Source organism: Desmodus rotundus, chromosome 2 (genome assembly GCF_022682495.2).
Source record: "Desmodus rotundus isolate HL8 chromosome 2, HLdesRot8A.1, whole genome shotgun sequence".
Classification (NCBI taxonomy): Eukaryota; Metazoa; Chordata; class Mammalia; order Chiroptera; family Phyllostomidae; genus Desmodus; species Desmodus rotundus.
Window position 1 is genome coordinate 107,338,904 of NC_071388.1, and position 22,933 is coordinate 107,361,836.

Below are 22,933 nucleotides of genomic sequence, written 5' to 3' on the forward strand. Positions count from 1 at the left end.
TTGACCCTTCATGACCTTTGTGATCATTTGCTGAGGGAGGATGGTTAAGGGAGCAGATCCTGTAGCCAGGCTGTCTATAATAACCTTGACCCCAGCTCTGATCCTCACATGCTCTGTAATCTAGGGCATGTTCCTTAGCCTCTCCATGCCTCAGTTTCCCTATTTGTAGCATGGGGTGCCAGTAGCAGCTCATGGAGTTGTTGTAAAGATTGGGTTAATACGCACCAAGTGTATAAATAACACAGAGGAAACACCTGATAGGTGGTGGTTTTTAGTGAGTGTTTCATAGCTGAGAGGTTCAACTGTGCTGGAACTAGATTGTGTGACTTGTTTAGGGGAGATGTGTTGCTAGATGGGAGTGAGTGGATATCTCTCTTTCTAGCTATGGACAAGACCAGGTTTAAGAGAGAGAGAGGCAGAGAGATGGTGATGAAGGAAGCAGTTGAAGGGCCAGGGCTATTCATGGTGTGACAGTGCCCATGGCAACTGGGGTTGAGTCAGATCACAGACTTGGTGAGAAGGGACTAAAGCAGTGTGTGCTTATAGCCCACTGTCCCTAGGTTTCCCTAGATTTAAACAGCCCTCTGAGAGAAGACAGTTAAAGGTGTTTTGCCTGTGGATTAGAAAACTTTCAACTCAGCTAGGGTGAAGATTTCTTAGACAAAGACAGGCAAATGGCCTGCAACATGGTAGCATCTGACCTTTGGGTGAGCTTTTGATTTTATACATACGTATTTTATTTCCAAAAGTCCTTTGGAAATAAAAGGACTTTTATTGGAAAGATTGGATATTTCAACCGCCCAAAAGTTCTGTGAAGTAGCTGGTATCATTCCCATTTTACAGACAAGGATACTGAGGTGAGAAAAAACTCAACTAGCATATTCAAACTTTGTAGAATATAGATTTATTTGGTTGTCTGGTTAATGTAGAACTTTCTGGTTCCTGATGTTGTTGTTGGCCTTGGGCTTTCCAGAATGGAAGATGAGGCAGAGGCAGAAAGGGTTAGGGGAGTGGGGAGACAGGAACCTGTAGGATCCCCACAGGTCCCCAGCACTTTTGGATGGACACAGAGATGCATCTCACTTTGCAGAGCGACACAGCACCCTTTGAAGCTCTGACTAGTACCCTGGAATTTCAAAAACATGCTTGCCAGCCCCAGGAAGCCCATGTGGATGTAATAACTGTTTTTCCGGATTCCCTGTTGGTATTGGGGTGACTCTGAACTAGAGATGATGGGAGAGAAGGGCCTGGAGGGGTACATTTTCATAGTAGGTGTTCAGTAAATCCCAGACACTCTATGTGTTACTAATTAGTGTATCTACCACAGTTATTGTGCAAACCCTGGACAGGACCCTGAAGTGCAGTTAGTCCTGGGTGTGAGTTGGAGAGGAAGTGTTCGGGGAAGTAGCTCTTTTCTCTATTAGAGGAGGAGGAGGTGTAGGCATGCAAAGGTGAATTTTCTGTTCCCTCTGGGGCTCTTGACCCTTCTCAGAGCCATAATATAAATGTGCAGGGTTTGGGTTTTTTCCCTCCACCTAATCAAAATGGCACAATGGCTCAGGAATATAATAGGCCTTGGTGTGGATAGCAAATTCTTAGCACTATTTTGAACTTTTTCTTACAGAAAATTTTAAACATACACAGAAGTAGAATGGCACAGTGACCCCCATGGGCAATTTTATTTTATTGTCCCCAGATTATTTTGAAGCAAATACCAGACATTTTGTTGAATTTACATCAAGGACCTGCCACTTGGCCAGCCTCATTTTTGGCAGTGGAGGTGTCATGTTGCTGGGTGGGCCTTTAGATCAGAGCTTTTCCTCAACAGCCCTTGGCTGTGTCAGTTGCCTGGGCCAGTTTCCCAGCCTAGAAGACCAAGTGATGCTTGCCCAATTTGGGGAAATCTCTGCCGGAGGCCCTGTGTCTCGAAGTGAATGGGGGAAGCCAGTCTGTGAGTCCCTATCAGATAGGACTTTCCTGGGGGAAGGGTTACCCAAGGCACTTGCCTTCATGCCTTGGCTCCCCCAGCAAGACTGGGACTCTCTACTGAGTGTCCCCACATGGTCCTTCCTGCTATCCCTGGGTTGCCCCTTGGCAGGTGGTAGAGTGGGGAAGTGACACCTGGCCTCCCTTCCTACCCCCAGACATATTGGACTCTCACCTTGCTTGGCCTCTGGGCACCCTGACACGCCGCCTTTGATGACTCTTCTCTCTGGCTTAAGAGATCACCCCTCTACGGGTTTCCTCCAACCATGCTGCAGCCCCTTCCCAGTACACTTGGCCAGCTCCTCTCCCACCTCATGCTGGTGTCAGCACAAGATTTTCCCAGGCCCCTGCTAGGCCCTCTTCTCTTCGCCACAGTCTCTTTCATCCTGTAGCTTTTAACGTGGCTCCTTATTAGCTTTCACTCTCCTAATCTGCTTCTCCATGTCTTCATCCACCTCCTCAGCCTCTGCCCAGAAAGCTGCAGTTACCCTAATCCCCTTTTGACCTTTAACCAAGGCATGCCTGTCATCACTCAGTGCTGGGCCCTCCCATGATGTTGCATTGGGAGCCTGGCACATAGTAGATACTCAAGAAATTTTAGTTGCTATCATTCTTATGAGTATATTATTATTAATACCCCTAGTGTCTAACACAGTGCTTGGCATATGGAGGGCTCTCAACCAAGTTTAGGTAAAAAGCCAAATAGGCCCAAGTTCTGCTCTGTACCAGTGACCACCCCCAGTCAGATCACCCCTTGCTCTCAGATACGGATGCTGGTGTTGTATCAGATGGTCTGGTGCCTATTTCTGAGGTAAGGCTGCTCCTGAAGGCCTCTTTCTACTGTTGCCTGCATGTTGCCTGCATGTTGCCTTCTCATTGCCTGATAGCCCCCACTTAGTCCTCGTGATGCCCCTGTGATGTGGGGAAGTCCTAACAGTCCTATGTTGTGATATTGACAGCAACTTTCCCAAACACTTCCTCAGTGACAGACCCCAGGCTGAGGATTTGTGTGTATGTTATTTGGCTGGGAAGTATACAGTATCCCCATTTTATGACTAAGAAACTGAGGCACAGAGAGGCCAAGTCATTTGCCCAGGGTCACACATTCCTGCCTGCCAGGTGCCAGATAGTCTCCAGGAAAGGGCTCTGTGTGGCAACATTACAGCTGCAGGAGATTAAGAGAGGCAGTGTTCCCTACCCTGAGACTTCATTCTTACCCCCTAGACCAGGGGTGTCAAACTCATTTTCACTGGGGGCCACATCAGCCATGCAGTTGCTGTCAAAGGGCCGAATGTAATTTTAGGACTGTATAAATGTGACTGCTCCTTAACTAGGGGCAAGGAGCTCGGCACTGCCACCAGGTGGAAACAAAGTGCTCGGCCGGATAAAACAAAGTGGAGGGCTGGATTCGTCCCACGGGCCTTGTGTTTGCCACCTGTGCCCTAGACCCTGTCTGCACTCCTGCTCTGGGTACCATGTACAGATGGGGGCCAGTCAGTCAGATGTTGACATGCTGTAGAGCCTTGTGGCTACAGGCCCATGTCCTAAAAAGTCAGGAGGAGTTTGGTGGGCAGAGAAGGCAGGTGGGCTTTCCTCACAGAAAGAGTATGATGAAGGTAAGGGTGAAAAGTAGCTCTGCTCCATCTGCCAGTGGACCAGTGCCTCAGTCAGCCTCCACCCTCTTCAACCTCTGTGTGAATTATGCAGCTTCTCTGTGCCTCAGTTTCTCCATCTATGAAATGGGAAGATAATATAGCACCTACCTCAAAAGGTTGTTTTATACAACACCAAGAATGAACCCTCATGTAAACTATAGACTCTGGGTGATAATGACATGTGTATGTTGGTTCATCAACTGTCAGGAGGTTGTTGGTGGGGAAGCTGTGCAAGTGGGGGGTGAGAGCCATATGAGAACTCTGTACTTCCTGTTCATTTTTGCAGGGAACCTGAAAACTACTTAAAAAAATAAAAGTCTAGTTTTAAAAAGTTGTCATAGGATGATATGTATTAGTTCCATGTGAAGTGGTCAGAGCAGTGCCTAGCATAGCACCTGTTATCTGTTGTTGTGTTATTATTCTTTCCACTATTATCAGTTCACTTATTCTATACCATGCCTTTTTTAGAGAGAGGGAGAGAGGACTAGAGAAACATTGATGTGAGAGAAAAACGTCGATCAATTGCCCTCCCCTCTGCCCCCCTTGTGCACCCTGACCAGGGATCGAACCTGCAACCTGACCAGGAATTGAACCCTCAACCTTTTGGTGCATGAGATGATACTCCAACCAACTGAGCCACCTGGCCAGGGCTCTACAACAGGCTTTTTTGACCACTGTGCTATCACTGAGAACACACATATATAGATCACCCCCCTCCTGGGTTGTCTCTCAGTTGGGCAGAGAAGTCTTGTGGGCACTCATGGGCTATGCTCCCTCTAGTGTGGGGTACCAAGTGTCCCAAGAAGAGGAACAGTATCGGTGAACCGGCACAGCAACACATAGCTGCCAGACTGCCCCTGTCAGGCCCATATGGACGGAGCTTCAGAGTAAGAGGTCAGCACAACATTCCATGGGCTGGGAGGTGGACAGGGTTGGGGGTGTTGGTGCCACACTGAGCAGTTTGGACCATGACAAAAACTTAAAGCCAGCAAGGACTTGGGCAATTTGCATGTTAGAAAGTGTTTTCTGGCAGCCAAAGCTGGGCAGGTAGTGGTGGGGAGTCATGAGGGCAGCTTGGTGGTGGTGGCAGTCTCAGATGGGACTGAAGAGCTGGGGTCAAGATTGTCCTGGGCTCTGCGAGGATCACATGCCTGGGTCTGGCCAACAGAGTGGGCCAGAGGCAGAGAGGCCTGTAAGATAGGCTTTTCTCCTCTGGGCACGGCCTGTCCCTCGCTTACAGCACCCCTGGGGAATCCCTGGGGTCTGGCCCAGCCCTATCGGCTGGAGCCTTCCACAGAGAGCTGCTTTATTTAAGTCCATTTTGTGTATATGGAAACAACTAGAGGCCTCTGTATTTATTTTGGCTCAGCTGAGAAGATTTTTGGTTCTGTGCACACACATTGGAAATCTTGACAAGCAAGCCCAGGGTTTGGAAGCTCTGGTCATCTTTATGTAGTCAAAACCAATGGGAACTGTCCTGGCTTAGCTAGGGGTGAGGGTCTGGCAGGGGGCACACTATAGAAAACAGCTAATAAAAAAAGTACAAAAAGGACGGAAGTGACGCTAGTTGCAGAGGAGATCATGACGAGGGAAGCAGTCTTATGCACCTTGTTGCTCCACACCAGATAAGCTGTGAGTAAGAACGAAAGGAAAGGGGCTTTTCAAAGTATCAATGTCTGTATGGCCATACCAGAGATGTTTCTGGTTTTCTGAGCAGGGAGTGCTTAATTTGGTGTTGGGTTGGAGAACGCTTCTCTGAATGTCCTTCTTCTGGCCTTGACAATCCAGGCAAAGCCTCTCAGTTGAGTTCCCTGATCAATGATGCAGAGCAGAAATAGCCCCACGTGTTTGCACAGGGATTTGCAGTCGGCAAAGCGTGTCCTTGCTCAGTTTCCACATTGCTGTTGGGTAAGTGGGGCAGGAATGATACCCAATGCAAGATGGAGGCCCTGAGAGGTGAGGTGACCTGCTCCAGGTCATTCAACCCAGAGGTGAGGAAGCTAGATTTGACCTGGTCTAATCTCTAAGCAGAGCTTCTCCACCATGTGGATGTGTCTGGAGCCATAGGGGCATCATTCGGAACATACACAGGTAAAGGGTCTGCTGAAGGTGGGCAGAGCTGGGGTTCAAACCCCAGGACATCACCTGAGAGTCTAGTTTTGAAATAAACACCAGGTATCAGATAGCTTTTAAATTATATCTTGACTCTATGAAACTGAGGAAGGAGGATATCTGGTGCATTGCAGCTTGGTGGCTCTGCCAACCATATGATTGTGGATCGTGGTCAGTATGGTGGCATTACTTTGATAGAGTCTTGTAAAAATCAAATACTGAAAGGATGCAGCAGAGCAGAAGGCCTTGGCATTCCCACCAGCTGTGAAGAGCTGTGGGAATTCTTAAACCCTTTCCCTTGGGACTTGGTGTCTAAATCAGGTTCCTTGGGAATGACTGACCCTAGAGCTATCAATCTGACTTCCGCTCTTTGAGTTGGATCTTGAGTTTTGTTTTCTTGTTTTTTGTTTTTTGTTACTTTTACAAGCATTGGAAGGAAATACAGATGCCCTCGATAGGCAGGAAGGTGATGTGAGGGAGAGGAGAAGGCAGGTGTGGTCAGGACTGTAGTGATGGGACTGCATGTGACTCTGACGGGTGTGCCTGCCATCACTCCCTCTGACTGTTATCAAGCAGGTATATGGACCCAGTGTGACCATATCCTTACTGTTCCCCCTCAGAGAGAAGTCAGAAGACTGGATTTTCAAATAAGATCTCTAGATGGTAAAGTATAGGTGATTCATTTTAGCTTTTTTTCCCTCAAGATGCTCTTTGGTCCAGGGACAGTCAGTCGGGAGTTCTGTGTTGAGACCTATTGAGCTCCTTGCACAGAGGGCCTGTCTCTTAGATAGCTTTGTGCTGTCTAAAATGTCCATATAAGGAGAGGCAGGGACACACTGGCTGGGTGGCCAAGTTGGCTGTCATCCCGCACGACAAAAGGTCGTGGCTTCAATTCCCAGTCAGAGCACATACCTAAGTTGCAAGTTAGATCCCCAGTCAGGTGTGTACAGGAGGCAACCGCTCACGTCTGTGTTTTCCTTTCTTTCTCTCTCTCCTCCCTCCTCTCTCTCTAAAATCAATAAATATATCCTTGGGTGAGGATTTTAAAAATAATAATAGTAATATTGAAAAAAAAGCAGTGGCAGGGTGGGCACTGGGCCTGACTGTTCAGTGGCTCTAGGCCTTCTAGCAAAGCTGTCCCAGGGGTGAGGCCCAGGGTCCTGGATGGATGGGCCTGACCTTTGCCTTGGTTCTTACTCATATGGCTCAGGGAGGATAAAGGGCTTTTTCACAACCTCTCTGGAAAGGCTGCAGGACTGGCATTAGAGGCCTGATGTTCCTTTTGGGTTAGGTCTGTCCCCTGGTTTGGTGCTTTGGTCCCAGGGTATGAGGTGGGATCCTCAGTCAGGTTAAAGCCCAGAGACAATAATGCCACCATGAGTGGCACCTCCTCAAGCAGAGGTCCTAGTTGGGCTTGATTGTAGGATGTTTGCATAGGCCCCCTGCCCTTCCCCAGGCCTCATAGCATCTGGCTTTGAACTCAAATAAAAGTGCATGTTTGCCAACCTTATGAGTGAGTCTCTGTTTCTGCTTCCTGTCTGAGGCTTCACCAGTTCTGTCCAGCCAGCTTCCCAGAGTTTGGGGAGGTGGGCATGGAACAGAGGTGGGCCCAGCAAACCTGAGCCAGGGTGTCCCTGAGGGGTGGGACTCTATATATCCCCTGTTCCTCTGTGACTAGAGGCCTGGGAAATTGTGTTCTGGGTGCAGAATGTATGTTTGTACCTTAGAGAAACTTGACAGCTTCTGCAACTGTTTAGAATTTCCAAGGACCAGCTATAGGGCAAAGGAGCAAGTATGGACCCAGGTCCCATCACAACTGTGCCCTGAGTGACACTTGTATGATCTGGTTAAGTCTCTCTCCCCTCCAGGCCTTGGTGCTCCCTCTTGTTGTGGGGAGTGAATGAGGTGGCCTAGGTGAAATGCCAAGGGAGGTTGGGATGAGGGTGGTACCACCCAAAGGTCTTAGAGGAAGAAGAGAGGGTTGTGGTCCTCAAGGCATCTGGCTAGGGAAATGCTGAGGCATGCAGCCACTGTTGGGGAGGATGTGCTCAGTACAGAGCTCTGTGGCTTCAGAGCCTGAATATTCTTTGGGCATCATTGTTCCCATCTCTGTATTTGTTGAGTGAATGAATGAATGAATGAACAAATGAGTGATTTTCCAGATTTGTTCTGGTTCCTTAGTTACTGGTGGCATCCATTCATTCCAAACCCTGTTCTCTCACAGGGGACACCTGAGCGAGGAACAGGCTAAATAGGCGGCCACCTCTCTGCCTTTCCAGAATTGACTCTCTAATGCAGGGGTATCAAATTCATTTTCACCAGGGGCCACTTCAGCCTTGTATGGACTGAATGTAATTTTAGGACTGTATAAATGTAACCACTCCTTAACTAGGGGCAAGGAGCTCTACATTCGGCCTTTTGAAGGCAACTACGAGGCTGATGTGGCCCCTGGTGAAAATGAGTTTGACACTCCTGCATCTAATGTCAAGAGACAGACTTATAAATCAGAATGAAGTAGTCAGATAATGAGGTGTGGTATGAAGAAACCCAAGAACTCCTTGTTGATGGAGACAGTGGAGGTCTGGGGAGACGGTACCTGGAGATCCAGAACCCCTTTCTTCCTTCTTTCTGCCTGACGACCCCTTTCTCCACCTGTGCCATGCTGAGTGGCTTGGAACACCATGCACTGGTACCCACATGGCAGGAGGGACCTCCCCTAGGCCCTGCAATGGGTGCTCTGTTTATGCACAGCCAAGACCCTTGGCCCTCTCTGATGGGAGCCCCTAAAGTTGTAAACGGACAGGGAAGATCTGATTGCAGGTTCTTGAGGCTGACTTCTGAGCCCTTCTTGTCTATGGGACCCTGAATTTTAATCTCCAAATCCCACTCTGGTCCTCTAGCCTGTTTTTTTTTAAATGTATTTTATTGATTATGCTGTTACAGTTGTCCCAATTTTTTCCTCCCCTTCATTCCCCTCTGCCTTACACACCCCTCCCACCAGCATCCCCCCACCTCCACCTTAGTTCATGTCCATGGGTCGTACATATAAGTTCTTTGGCTTCTCCATTTCCTACACTATTCTTAACTTCCCCCTGTCTATTTTGTACCTACCATTTCTGCTTTTTTCCCCCTGTACCTTTTACCTCCTCTTTCCCCCTCCTACTCCCCCGCTGATAACTCTCCATGTGATCTCCATTTCTGTGGTTCTGTTCCTGTTCTAGTTGTCTGCTTAGTTTGGTTTTGGTTTTGTTTTTCTTAGGTCCAGTTGTTGATAGTTGTGAGTTTGTTGTCATTTTACTGTTCATATTTTTTATCTTCTTTTCTTAGATAAGTCTCTTTAACATTTCATACAATAAGGGCTTGATGATGATGAACTCCTTTAACTTGACCTTATTTGGGAAGCACTTTATCTGCCCTTCCATTCTAAATGATAGCTTTGCTGGATACTGTAACCTTGGATGTCCAAGCTGTTTTAATGAGTGACTCACCTGGCTGGTATGGTTCAGTGGATTGAGTGCTGGCCTGCGAACCAAAGGGTCGCTGGTTGGATTCCCAGTCAGGACACATGCCTGGGTTGCAGGCCTGGTCCTAAGTAGGTGGCATGCAAGAGGCAACCACACATTGATGTTTCTTTCCCTCTCTCTCTCCCTCCCTTCCCCTCTCTCTAAAAATAAATAAATAAAGTCTTTTAAAAAGAAAGAGAGAGAGTGACTCAGTTGTGAGAAGGCTCCATGGTGGGAAGGTCTAGCCTGGCTCCGCAGGCAGGCAGACAGATGTCCTTTAAGTTTAGGAGTGAGGCTGGGCCAAGGAGGCTGATGCTGCCACCTCTGCAGGGCCTGAAAGCCAACCTTGGCAAACATGTTGTTGACAGAATGAGGCAAGGGCCTGGTTTTATGCACTGGGTGCACAGGACACAAGACTTCTTTCATCCCTCTAACTATACACTGATGAGAACAAGCCCCATCTGAGGAAGGGCACCATATCAGCCCTTCCTGTAATAATTCCTGTCTAATTAGATTTAGCATTAGCTGTCTGCAGGGCTAGTCAGGCACCGGTTCCCTAACTCCACCATGATGCCACCAAGTGGCAGCTTGATCCCTGATGTGCAAGTGGGAAATGAGGTTCAGAAAAGTTAGGCTAGAACCCAGGTGTCAGAGTCCAGCCCAGACTCTGCTTTCGCTCAAGTCATTGCAATATTAGGGTGGTGAGTGCCTCGCAGAGCCATGCAGAGAATTTGGGACCAGAGGGCAGGGGGCATGAATTAGCCGCCACTGCCATGCTTACTGTAACCCTTCTCCGGCTTGGACATCCAGGAAAACTGTACCTTTTCTGATATGCTTGAAGGTCTGAGATGTCCCCTTTGGCTCCTAACTGCTCTCCTCATTCCCTCCTGTGCCCTGCTCATCTTGCCAACAGCAACCGACACGTGGGGGAATACTGAATGTTGGTCAGTAAGCCAAGCTCTAAAAATAGCCTTGTGCTTTGAGAAGTTTATTGTTTGAAGTCCTATATTTTTACAGGTATATAAAAGCCAATTCTAGAGGTCTCAGTGCCTTGTGATTAGAGAGGTAAGCCTCTCAGTCGGACTTGGCAGGTTGGGAGGTCAGCAAGACCCTCTCCCTGAAGGTGGGGGAGGGGGATGGCATTCAGCCATCTGAGAGGTCTCAGAGTCCTGGAGGCAAAGAGGTATGGGGATGGAGACAGTGGCCATGGTAGGGTCTGTGGGCCCAGTCTTTGCAACTGCACACAAGTTCGAAATGAACTCATTTTCTCAAGGTTTGCCTAATTGAAACCTTGGGCTCCTGAAATTGGCCCTGCCATAGGCCCAGCTTATTGAGGGAGGGTATCAATACCACTGACTCACGTCCCTTCCCCCCAGAGAAAATTGAGCCCCTCCAAAGGGAGGAACTCCCCCTGGCTGTATCCCTACCCACTAAGTTTATCCTCATGTGAAGGGCTCTTTCCTTCTGGTAGCCCCTCCCACCATTCAGAAGTACCCTGGTGTCTTCCAGCTTTAAAATCACAAGCCTGGAGCCTGTGATCCCCTTCAGATGCCACCCCATCTCTACTTTCTTCTCATCCACAGACCACTAAAATTATTTTCAGCTCTCACTTTTCTGCCACAGCTCTGTCTCTTACCCCATACAACCCAACTTCTGCCCCCGCTCCTAGTCAACCGCTTGTGACCATGTCACTGTCCTTAGCTTCCTCAATTTCTTGATGAGATCTGGCCTCACCAGCTTGGCTTTTAGGACCTTGAGGACTGCTGTTCTTCCTTCTGCTCCTCCCACAGCTGTTCAGGGCTGTCACTATCCCTCACATTGGTCCTCTTCTCTATCCCACTGGCACAGCCTAGCACAGGCCCTGTTGTTCCCCTGACTCACTGCCACAGGTCCCTCCATCCTTCCGCTGCTAACATCCTCCACTCTATAGTTAGAGTTGCCTTTCTAGAATCCCACTGTTGTCTTGTCCACCCCAGTTAAACCCTGGACACTTCTTCGACCTTGCCCTGATCCTGAGGTCAAGTGCAAACTCCTTAACAAGTCTTCTGAAAATTCTTGTCCTACTACTCCCCCTATTCATGATCTTTCCACACTGATCTTTCCATACCATGTACTCCCACCTCTGTCTGCTCAGCCTTCACAGAGAGGGTATCTTCTCCTCAGGTGGTAGCATCCCTAACCTACTACATGGCTGCTTCTCCTTCTGTTCTGGCTGATGGTGAGCACCTTCCAGGAAGCCCTGCTGCCTCTGGCTCTGGAGCTCTGCTAGCCATCCTATAGGACCTGATGCTTCTCCAATTACTCTTCCTAACACAAGCCATCATCATCATCTGTGTCGCCCAGTGTCCCCATGAGGAGGGGTTAACATTTGTGTGTTCACTGGCACATCCCCAGTGCCTGACACAGGTCTGTCACATAGTTGGTGTTCAGTAGATGTTCAAGGAATGAATTGAACGGCCAGAAAACAGAGGGGTTGGAGGGAGATTCCTGGGAAAGGACAGACCTTGCAGTGGGCGACTTATTTTGTGTTTACATTTGGTCCCTGTGCACCCTGGCTGCCCCAGCCCATGGTTTGATGAGTAAGACTTTTAAGGTCCAGAGAAAAATCTCAAGACAGAATAAAACCAGTGAGGTTTTTAAATCGCCTTCCTTTTCTTTTTAACAATGTTTTAAGCCTAAGGAATAGAGCTGGATCAGCTTGACCTTTCAGGCTTTGACCTGGGGACCTAGTTGTCCTGTGGGGGCCCAAGAGGAGCCTAAGCTCTCTGGCTGCTATGGCAAGGTGCTGGCTTGCCTGGGCCTCTGAGTTTGAGCATACAGTGATTTCCTGAGCACTTTCTGTGAGCATAGCCTGGTGTTCAGCCACCCTTAAAACAGCCTTGTGAGCCAGATGAATTGAGGACCATTTACTGGTGGGAAACTGAAGTCCAACTGGGGCAAGTTGCATAAGGCACACAGCCAGTGGCAGAGCTGTGACTGCAGGTCTGTGCTCTCTGCACTAGTGAAGCAGGCTGGGCCAGACCCCCGGTGTCTGGCATCTTGTGCGGCAGCCAGCTGGGGATTCAGGGAACTGCATGTGGCTGCTGATTCTCTCGGCAATGGATGCCACGTGGGAACACATTCTCTTCTCATTTTTTTTTTAGAGAAGCCAGAAATCTGGATTTTGAGTGAACATTCCTGGTCCCTGTTCTAATTTAAGAAAGAAAAAGAAAGTGAAGGCAATCACTGCTCTGTGTAGACCAAACAGCCATGTGGGCTGGACCCACGCCCTTGGCCACAGGTGTACAGCATTGGGAGGTGGGGGGACTGGGCTCTGCCACTGGGTGCCTAGTAGAGCTTGGTCAGTTCTCTACTTCTTTTAGGGCCTCATTTTCCTCATTTGTGTGATGAAGAGGCTTGGCATTCGTGGGATTCCAGACAGGCTGCATGTCACAATCACTTGGGGCTCTTTACAAAGTACCACTTCTGGGGGCCCCACTGCTGACTGTCCCTTTGAATTCTTGGGACTTCCTAGGCTTGAGCAGGAATAGGCTATGAAGTCTCCCCAGGTAAGTCTAGGGATCATGCAGTGTAAGCACCATGGCCCTAGTCCCTCTGAGGGTCTTCTGGTCTGGGAGTTACCTCGTGTCTGGTTACCACTGTCCTAAGGGAAGGATGTTAATGCCTGGCTTTTGTAACTTTCAAGCCCCAGAGTTGGGGATAGGGAGTAGAAAAGGTTCTAACATTTCTTTTAAAAACCTGTTCCTTAGACAATTCCAAGTAATGCTTGTATGGATTTCCTTCATTGAAATGTTAACTTTGAGTGTGTGTCTATGGTTCCCTATCCTGCTCTCCCCAGCCAGGATCTGAAACATCACTTGATGGTCTGGCCGTGGCTGTTGTAATTTGGTTGCCACTCTGGCCCAGGATTCTTGCTCCCACAGACCTTACAGTCCCTGTGGCAGACAAAGCGTTCCTCAGGAGTCTGGCTTGATAGGATTAGTTCAGTGTGAGTGTGCCTTCTGTGTACCAGATGCTGTTCTGGAGCCCTAGTTCTCACAGGACAGACATCCTAGTGGGGAAGCCACACACGTGGATTCCCGCATATAGTGATATGGTGGTGGCGTAAGTGCTATTTGAGAGAAATGAGCAGGGAAAGATAAAGGAGGGCCAGGGGAAGAAGGTGTAGTTTTAGGTCACAGAAAGCCTCACTGAGACTCAGGTGACTTTTGAGCAAAGATCTGAATGAAGGAGTGAGCCAAGTGGATATCTGGGAGAAGAGACACCAGGCAGGGGAAACAGCATGTGCAAAGGTCCTTAGTTAGAAATGTGCCAGGAGTATAGAGGAACATTCAGGGGGTCGTGGGGCTTAGGTGGGATGGCCAGGTCCTACAGAGTCTTCTGGGTCACTGTGAGGACTTGGGCTCTAAATCCCAGGAGGTAGGAACAGAAGCGGGACCTGGGCATGTATTGAGTTGCCACCTGGGCATGTGTCCTCTCCAAGAACCACTTTTCAGCGGTGGGCCAAGCTGTAAGGCTCAAGGCATCCTTGGAGAAGCTGCCTCCCCAAGATGAGGGAGGAAGATGTGGATGACCCTTGAGGAAGCCCTCTCTGTCCCCTTCTTGCTAGGTACACTGTGTCCCTTTACACACTGTGTCTTCTCTTGAAATCCACCCCTCTGTGTCCTTGTACTCTGTTCCTTGGGGCCAGGCCAGCCCTTCAGGGCTGCCTGCAGGGCTGGAACTTTTCACCAAATGGGAAGGACTGGGAGAATGACATGCACTTAAATCCTGGCTCTGCTCTGAGCTCTGCAATCTTGGGCAAGCCACAAATCCTTTCTGGTGGCATGATTGCAGGGATTAAATATATGGACTCAGTTTGTGCCAGGGCTCCCTCATGGCACAGTGGCTGAGTGTGGTGGTGATGCACCCCAAGCCACAGCATTCCCTGCTGGAACACCCACACAAGGCAGCCCTTTCTCCAGTAGCTGCACTGCTAAAAACTCTGAAGCCCCCAGGCTGCCTTCACCTTGCTTCTGACTCCATGGCCCTGCCAGCTTCACAGAGACCTAGGGTGTCACAGCTGGTGCTGAGGCTGCCCTACTCCAGCTGAGCCATCCCTGCTCTTATGCAGAGGACAAGACCTCCAGTTCCTTCCCTCCCTCACCTCCTACCCAGACCTTGCCCTGGTCAGTCTGAGTCCCTCTTCCAGTGCCTGGAGCCAAGCAAGCCTACCCCATCCCCCATCCTGGATGATAAACCTGAGTTAATATAGCCTAGGCAGCAAAGAGCTGCAGAAAGCCCCACGAGGCAGCTTGTGAGGGCTGGGAATTAGTAGGCCCTGCCTAGATTCCCTTTACGGAAATCAGAAACCCTGAAAGTAGAGCGTAGAGAAGGCCATAAGGCCTGGAGGCATGAGGGACATACACATTTCAGGAGGCTGTTTTACTCTGGCCTGTGAAGACTGCCAGGAGTCTGGAATGAGGCTCCTGGTGTGGACATTTTCTACAGGCATGCTTTCAGATTGCTGCTTCCTCCAGAGTGGGGCCCAGCCCACTCTAGAGTGTGTGGCTTTACCATGTGATATGACTGCAGTTGGCCCAGGCTTATTTATGCAGCACTCCAATACCGCAAGGCTCTAGGTACTGCATGCTCTTCCTCTGGGCAATCCAGTGGTAGATATGCCAGTTTAGGGCCAAGTCCCAACCCCACTCTTCCCTATGTGGGTGACCTCAGCCCTGTGACTCAGCTTCACCAAGCCCAGATTCATCTTCAGAAGGGACAGTGACCTGGCTCCCTGCTAGCTCTGAGGGATGGTGTTTGGGTTACCAGCCATGTAATTTAAACACCCACTACAGCACCTGTACCTGGCAGGTTTATGGGGGAGAGTTGCTGCAATATAACCCCAGCCTCTCTGTGTGTGTGTGTGTGTGACACTAAATCATATAAGCACAGTGAGTTAAGTGTGAAGGCTCTGAAGCCAGACTGCCTGGGTTTTGATTTCACTCACTACTTGTGTAACCTTGGGGATGGGCTTGTCCTCTTCATGGTTGAGAGGATGAAATGAGGTACATGTAAAGCTTACAGCACTGCTAACTATATAGACATTAGCTGTTATTATCATTACCATCACCATTGATGTTAGAGGTGAATAGTGAATACCCTAACAGTGGGTCTCAGCTTCTGCTGTGCCCTCTTGCCTATGTCCATAGCCACCTCTGACTAACATTTTTCTTCAGAAAAGTCACTTATGACTTCACAGGTCATAATTACTGACACCTGTGGCCTAGAGACCATGGCCCCTCTCTCTTTCCCCAAAACACACACCCTGACTCACTCCCCAGCTGGGATCAGGACATGGTGGCTGGGTCATGGGGTCCAGGTTCCTTTCCAGGACTCTCCTGCCCTCCCTTATCACCAGTGTCTGCAGCCCACAGCTGGAGGTAGGTATCCTCAGAGAGAGAGGCCCTGCAGCAGTTAGGGGCAGGTGACCCTGGCTCCTGCAACTGGGTCTGTCTGCCCCTGCCTTCTCTAACTGCTTATAAGTGTGAGTTGGGCCCTCTCAGTCAAAAAATTCCCAAAGACAGAAGTTAGAAAGGACCTTTTATGAGCTGGACAGCCTTTTAAGGACTTTACCTCTATCAGGTCTCTTAAACATCACAACAGTCATATGAAATCAGTACTCTTAATTGCTCCCATTTTATAGGAAAGGAAACTGAGGTATAAAAGTCTTCCTGCCTGTGGTCACACAGCGGGTAAGGGATGTAACCAGAACTCCAGCCTAGACGTCTAACTCGGAGGCCACAGCAAGGAGCCCACTGAGCCCCCCACTTGGAAGAAAGGAGGGAGGACATGGTGACAGGGCATTTCAAAATGTATTCTCTGTTCTTATGTGTTTTCCCTGTTCTAGGGCACTCAGAAACTCTGGATGGTATTCTGTAGTGATCCAGCCATTTCCCCACATAAAAATAACACAGACTGGCTTCCCGCAGAGGAAGGCGTGTTTGGAAAACTGGAGAGGAAAGGAGAGGAGAGGAGCAGCTTAGGGTAATTGTCCAGTGACTCAGAGCTTGGAGTCCCTGGCCCAGTGGGGCAGAAGGGCAGGGCCGCTAGAGCCCAGTGTGTACGGGTTCTTGTGCAGCTACAGTCTTGTCTGCTTTCCAGCTCTTTCTCGCTAGTCCCACCTGTGGAGTCCCATTTTGTACATGTGGCTCTTGTGTCTTGGCAAGGAGCCAATCTAGGGTCCCTGTCTTTGCTGGAGACCAGAGCTTTCAGGAACCCAGCCCTCACAGAGCAGGACTCCCAGAGGATATGTGGACTTCTCCAGGTCATCCACACAGTGAGGAGGAATGTGGGAGTAGGTGGCTGCAGTAGACAGGGGTGGCCTCATGGAGGAAGTAGGATTTGAGCTCAGACCTGGGTGTGACCCTTCAGAGGCCAATAAATACAAGTATTGAGCAGTGGGGAGACATGGGTTGGGGTGCAGATTCAGACAGTCCATAGCAGCTTCTGGCCAGTCTAGGAGTCTTTTTGCCACACTTCTGACTGGTGTCTGCCCTGCTGCAGCTTGCACATTTCTAGCAGCAGAGAGCAGCCCTACCCATGGGAAAGCATTTTTCCTCAGGCAGGTCAACATGGTTCTGTCTGCAGGAGAAATCTACTCCATTCTTTACTTGTCAACCCATTATAGGCTTGATGACAGGCAGGATATCTTCCTTTTGCTGCTTTTCTCTTTATCAAGCAGTCCCGGTTCTGGGTGGGAGGTGATTTCCAGAACTCAGATTTTTCCTCCTGGTATACTATGATTGGGGGTTGTCAAATAGAGTTTACCTCACATGCCAGCTGGGGCCAGTTTTGTGGAGTGCTGTGTTGAAAGATGTTTTGGAAGGGAGTCTGTGATCAATTAGCAGCATCTGCCTAATGCGGGCAAGCAGAAGGAGAGGTGAGCACGTGCCCCAGGTTTGCAATCCTCATTTTGGGGCCCTAGAGGGTCAGTGCAGCACCAGTACATGGTCTTCTGCTGTGATCTAACACTGGCAGTGGACAGCAGGGCTGGTTTAGCTTCTGGTTTCATATTAGTGACAGGCTTCTCAACTGCATCATGGTATCAGTTCATATTAAACTTGTGGTCAGCCAAAAAAAAATCCCCCAGTCTTTTTCATAAGAGCAGCCATCAAACAAGACCTTCCCCCATCTTGACATTGTTTCCATTATATGAATCTATAATTAATTTGAATCAATCCCTTGTTGACAGACATTCACGTTATTTCCAAATTTTTATAATTAGAAACAACACTGCAGTGAAATTCCTTGTATTTACCTCTTTTCATGTTGATTTTTTCTTAGTGTAAATTTCTGGAAAAGGAATTTCTGGACCAGGAGCTTCTTCTGAGATTCCAGGCAAGATCCACCTGATTGTCATAGAATGTTCCAGAAACTCTAAACTGTCAGGGAATGTCAGGGACTTGGAACAGGTGCCCACCCAATTCCTTGATTTGCATGTGGCCCAGGAGTCTTAAGAGATCATGAATCCCAGTGTGGAACTGAGGACTGACTGCAGAATATTCAGTCCTGGCTGATGGACTTGGTTTGTGGGGGAAGCTTCCCAAGAGGAACAGACTTGGATGGCAAGACACCAAACTCCATGTGGAAGATAACTGTGGCAAAGAAGTGGTGTCCAAGGCATGGTTCAGCAGGCCTGGAGACTTAAGAGGGAGGAGGCAGCAGTGGGAGCAGGGGGAGATATGTGAGGAGGTGGAGGTGGAGGTGGAGGTAGGCCTGGCAGTTCTCTGACCCAAAAGTCTCACTTATATACTCAGGTCAAAAGCAAAGATCTTTGTCCCTAGGGCAATCTGCTTTGGGTAGAAGATAACTGTTATGCTCACATTGTCACTTTTCCCTCCCCCAGGAAAGAACTGGGGTTAGAACTGAGTACTATTGGGACAAGGGCTTAGATCTCTTAGTTTTAGAGTGCTGATATAAATAAAATATCTTTACTGATTTAGCTAGTCAAGTATCTACATAATTTAATTTGATAATTATTTCTAGCTGCTACTCTGAAAAAGTTCTGCCTTCTTCTGAGAATGCCTGTTACTGCACGTACTTGTGAACACTGGGCATTTTACTTAAAAATTATATTTCTGTTAGCTAGTAAGAAAAATACTGTCCCCTGATGTCTAATATCATGTAGCTTCTGATCAGAACCAATAAAAACTGATGTTTTCTGGCTCCAGGCGTGTTCTTAAGGTGCATATCTACATTCATGATGGGCTTGCTTTTGTCCACTCACTTTATTGGAGGACAGTGCTGGTTGTGGCTCCATGGTGGTTGCAGTGGGATGGCCTGGCCCTTTCTTTTCTTTCAGGATGTTTTGAGGTTGGTTTGATTTGGGGGGCATGGAAGGGCTGCTACATCACACAACTCAAGGGGACACCATTCACATAGATTCTATAGGACTTGGTGACATATTGAATGGGGCAGGGGTGGGGATTGGCTGTGAGGAGGGACTAAAGTGATGACGTCCAGGACTCTGGCTCAAGTCACTGTGTCACTGCATGGTGATGGGGGAAAGATCATGAGTTAGATTTGTAGCACACAGGATATTCAGCAGGGACAATGTAGGAAAAAAACATGTTTTAGGACACCGCGCACAGCAGGTGTGGGGAAATGCCTTCACTCATTCAGCAAACATTTACTGAACACTGTTAGTTGAGCACGTGTGTTGGCACTTGGGGAATATCAGTAAGCTAAATAGACAAAGTACATTTGCCTTCATAGAGCTCACATACTAATATGACAACAAATCAAAAAATACAGTGAACACATTATACACTGTGTCCCAAGGTGATGTTTGTCAGGAGGAGGAGGGAAAAAAAAGCAGAGTAAGAATTAGGAATGTTGAGGGGAAGGAGTTGTGGTTTTAAATTTGATGAGTAGGGTGGGCCTCAGAAGGTAGCATTGAGTAAAGACCTGAAGGAGATGAGGTCTAGGTCCATGCCGAGATTGGGGAAGATTGTTCCAGGCAGAGGGAATCACCAGTGCAAAAGCCCTGAGGCAGGAGTATGCCTGACCCTTTTGAGAAGAGAGGAAGCCAATGAGGCTGGAAGAAAATGAACAAGGGGAAGAGGTGCCAAGATGAGGTCAGCTGAGGATAGACCTTGAAGGACATGGCAGACAGTGTCTTCTAAATGTGATGTGGAGCAGAGAGGGCACTTAATCTGATCCATGTTTTGTCAGAATTTCTCTGACTGCTGTGTGGAGAAGAGAGGCAGGGAGACCAGTGAGGAGGCTGTTGTGATAGTCCAGGGAGCTGGCCTGGACTACCTACTGAGAAGTTGGCAGAATCTGGGTATGTTTCAAAGGTAGGGCTGATAGAGGAGGGGAGGCTGGAGTTGCCGTTGTGAAGAGAAAGTCTGTGGGTGACTGTCAGACCCCTTCCCTTGGCCTTGAGTGGAGGTCCAGCCCTTTCTCCCAAGCATGTTCTGGAACCTGCTGGCCCAAGGCATTTAGGAGGCTAATAATGCAGAAATCCTGGGCTGGCACAGCCCCAGAAATTTCTTGACTGCACCCAACCGTCTCCTTCCTATCAGAGCTGACGAGTGCCCCTCCTGCTGGTCCCAAGCCTCCCTCCCTGGTGATGCACCATGCTGATGTCCTGCCTGTGAGCCCAGCCATTCAGGCAGCCAGGCAGGCTCTTGCCCTTAGTTCAGCAACCCTCACCTGCTTGTCTTTTCTTAGCCCCCTCTGCCCCAAACCATGGGCACTGGGAATGAGGACAACTTCACAAATTCACGGGCAGGCCCAGGCTGCACTACTCTCCCTGCTCTTAGGGAGGATACCCTGTTTCACCTGCTCACATTTGTTTTGAGGCCAGATCAGCAAGGTCTAGGACAGGGGTGTCAAACTCATTTTCACCAGGGGCTACATCAGTCTCGCGCTTGCCTTGAAAGGGCTGAATGTAATTTCAACTCCTTAACAGTTAAGGAGTAGTTACATTTATACAGTCCTAAAATTATTTCGGCCCTTTGAAGGCAACTGCGAGGCTGATATGGCCCCCGGTTTAGGCAGAGAGTCGAACCATCGCTTATGTGGAACGCACCATGGATCATTGGGCAGTTGGGGAAGATTCAGGCCTGGCACTCCCTGGCAGAGCCACCAGCAGCTCAGAAGTGCCCATGAGACACAGGAGGTGTCTGCTTCTGGGGACTACACCGAAAACTCCCTCTGTGTCTGTGTATTTCTGCAAACTCAGGGTGACCAGACAATTTTAAATCCATATGAGCAGAACCCTTCCTGCACATTTCTAACTGTGTGAGTGTTGTGTGTGTGTGGAAAGGGTTCCTTGTGAGGTACTCACAGGCTGCAAAGAGAAGGTAAGATGGAAGGAGGAGTATGGAGATTTCAACCACACAGCTGGGTAGGCTTTTCCACTGGAGACTGTCTGCTCATGTATAAGTTGGCATCAACTGCTAGTGGGTCTGACATGGGGGCCCTTACACTCTTCTACACACTATTTATTATGAGGCACTGTTTGAAGCTTTATCAGAACTGTCAGTGTAAGAAATATTCAAACCTATAGAGGATTTTTGTGAGTTTATTTGAGCCAAACTGACATGCTGGAAAGCAAGATCTCAAATGTTCCATAGAATGACAGTTTTGAAGTTTCTTTTGTACATTTTAAATTAAGGAGAGAACTTCAGGAAGATTACATGGAGGTGAGAAAGAGCAAGATAGGGGTTGGATTACAATATAGCAAAGATGATGTGCTCTCTTGAGGGTGGATAAAGCTTATTTCAAAGGTATGTTAACCTGGATGCTCAGAAACAATGAATGGACAGGGCTCAAGGCAAAAATAAACCTTTTACTGGCAAAGTTCCATGCCTGTGGTGTGACTACCCACTACCCACTATGACCTGTCTAATTACTAATTTATGATCAGATCACCCTGTGAAGTTACATTCCACAGAACCCCCTTTTTAGTTCACAGTTCCTTTTATGGTCATAAATCAATCCAAAGATTGCATTGATGGCCAACCTTTCGGTTGGATAGTGTGTTCTCACAGCTTTAGGAAGGCTCATTCCTAGAAAGTCTCAGTATCAACAATGTCTAGTTGAAACTGGTGGGCTATTGGGGATGGGAAATACCATAACCATGGGATGTGAGTTGAGGCTAAATTTTCCAAAAGGGAAGGGCAGTTAAATGGAAGGTAGTCAGGTCTTACAGTCTACATTGTGAAAAAACACTGGATTATTTCTATCCCTTGAAAAATCATGATCTGAGTTTTGCCTTCTGTCTCACTTTTCTGTATTTTGCATGTAGTTTAACAATCACATAAGCCATGAAATGAGTATTAACAGTTATATGTTTTCAGTAATCCTAAAGAGTTGGACTATATAGAGAATCCCAAAGAACAAGTATAACTATTATTATGACTAATACTATTAGCAGACAGGCAAAAACAATAAAAATGGATTCTGATTTAAAGATCAATTTGTCAGTATATAGGCCTTGTTGATATCTTTAGATAGCTGTCTACCTCTAATATCAGTGGCTTTTTATCCTAGAGGAGTCTTTGATGTCTCTTCTAGGCAGAGGCAAGTGTCAGAGACAGGGGTGGATGTTTATTTGTGTTTAGGTGCCTGGTAGGTTCCCTTCCATTGAGGTTGGAGAGTGTTTTTATTTGATGTCTTCCTTTTTTTTTAATTTTGAAATTTTTTTATTGTTCTTCAAGTACAGTCATCTCCATTTTCCCCCTTACCACTTCACCCCACCCCAGCCATCCCCACCTCCCACCCTCGATCCTACACCCCTTTGACTTTGTCCATGTGTCCTTTACAACCCTTCCCCCTATCCCCCCATCATACCCTCTTACCTCCCCTCTGTAACTGTCAGTATGTTTTTTATTTCAATGTCTCTGGTTATATTTTGCTTGCTTGTTAATTTTGTTGATTAGGGTCCACTTATAGGTGAGATCATATGGTATTGGCCCCTCACCACCTGGCTTATTTCACTTAACATAATGCTTTCCAGTTCTATCCATGCTGTCACTAAGGTTAGGAGCTCCTTCTTTCTTTCTGCTGCACAGTATTCCATCATGTCAATGTACCATAGTTTTTTGATTCACTCATTTCCTGATGGGCACTTAGGTTCTTTCCAATACTTGGCTATTGTAAATTGTGCTGCTATGAACATTGGGGTGCATAGGTTCTTTTGGATTGGTGTTTCAGGATTCTTAGGGTATAATCCCAGCAGTGATACTCTTGGTTCAAAAGGCCGTTCCATTTTTAGTTTTCTGAGGAAATTCCACAGTGTTTTCCACAGTGACTGCACCAGTCTGCATTCCCACCAACAGTGTACTAGGGCTCCCTTTTCTCCACATCCTCCCCAACACTTGTTTGTTGGTTTGTTTATGATGGCCATTCTCAATGGTGTGAGGTGGTATCTCACTATGGTTTTGATTTGCATCTCTCCGATGGGTAGTGATGCTGAGCATCCTTTCTTATGTCTCTGGTCCCCCTGTATGTCCTCCTTGGAGAAGTTTCTGTTCAGATCCTCTGCCCATTTTTTAACTTGATTTTATGTCTTCCTGGAGTGGAGTCGTGTGAGTTCTTTATATATTTTGTAGATCAAACCCTTGTCCACGATACCCTTTGCAAATATATTGTTCCATATGGTTGGTTCCCTTTTCATTTTGCTGA

At 48.0% G+C, this 22,933-nt stretch overlaps 1 protein-coding gene across 13 annotated transcripts in view; it reads left to right on the top strand.

The window, feature by feature from the left end:
* The window catches only part of IQSEC1 (IQ motif and Sec7 domain ArfGEF 1), a 526,249-nt gene that overhangs the window by 438,449 nt on the left and 64,867 nt on the right, over positions 1-22,933 (top strand). The gene's annotated exons all lie outside the window — the stretch shown is intronic.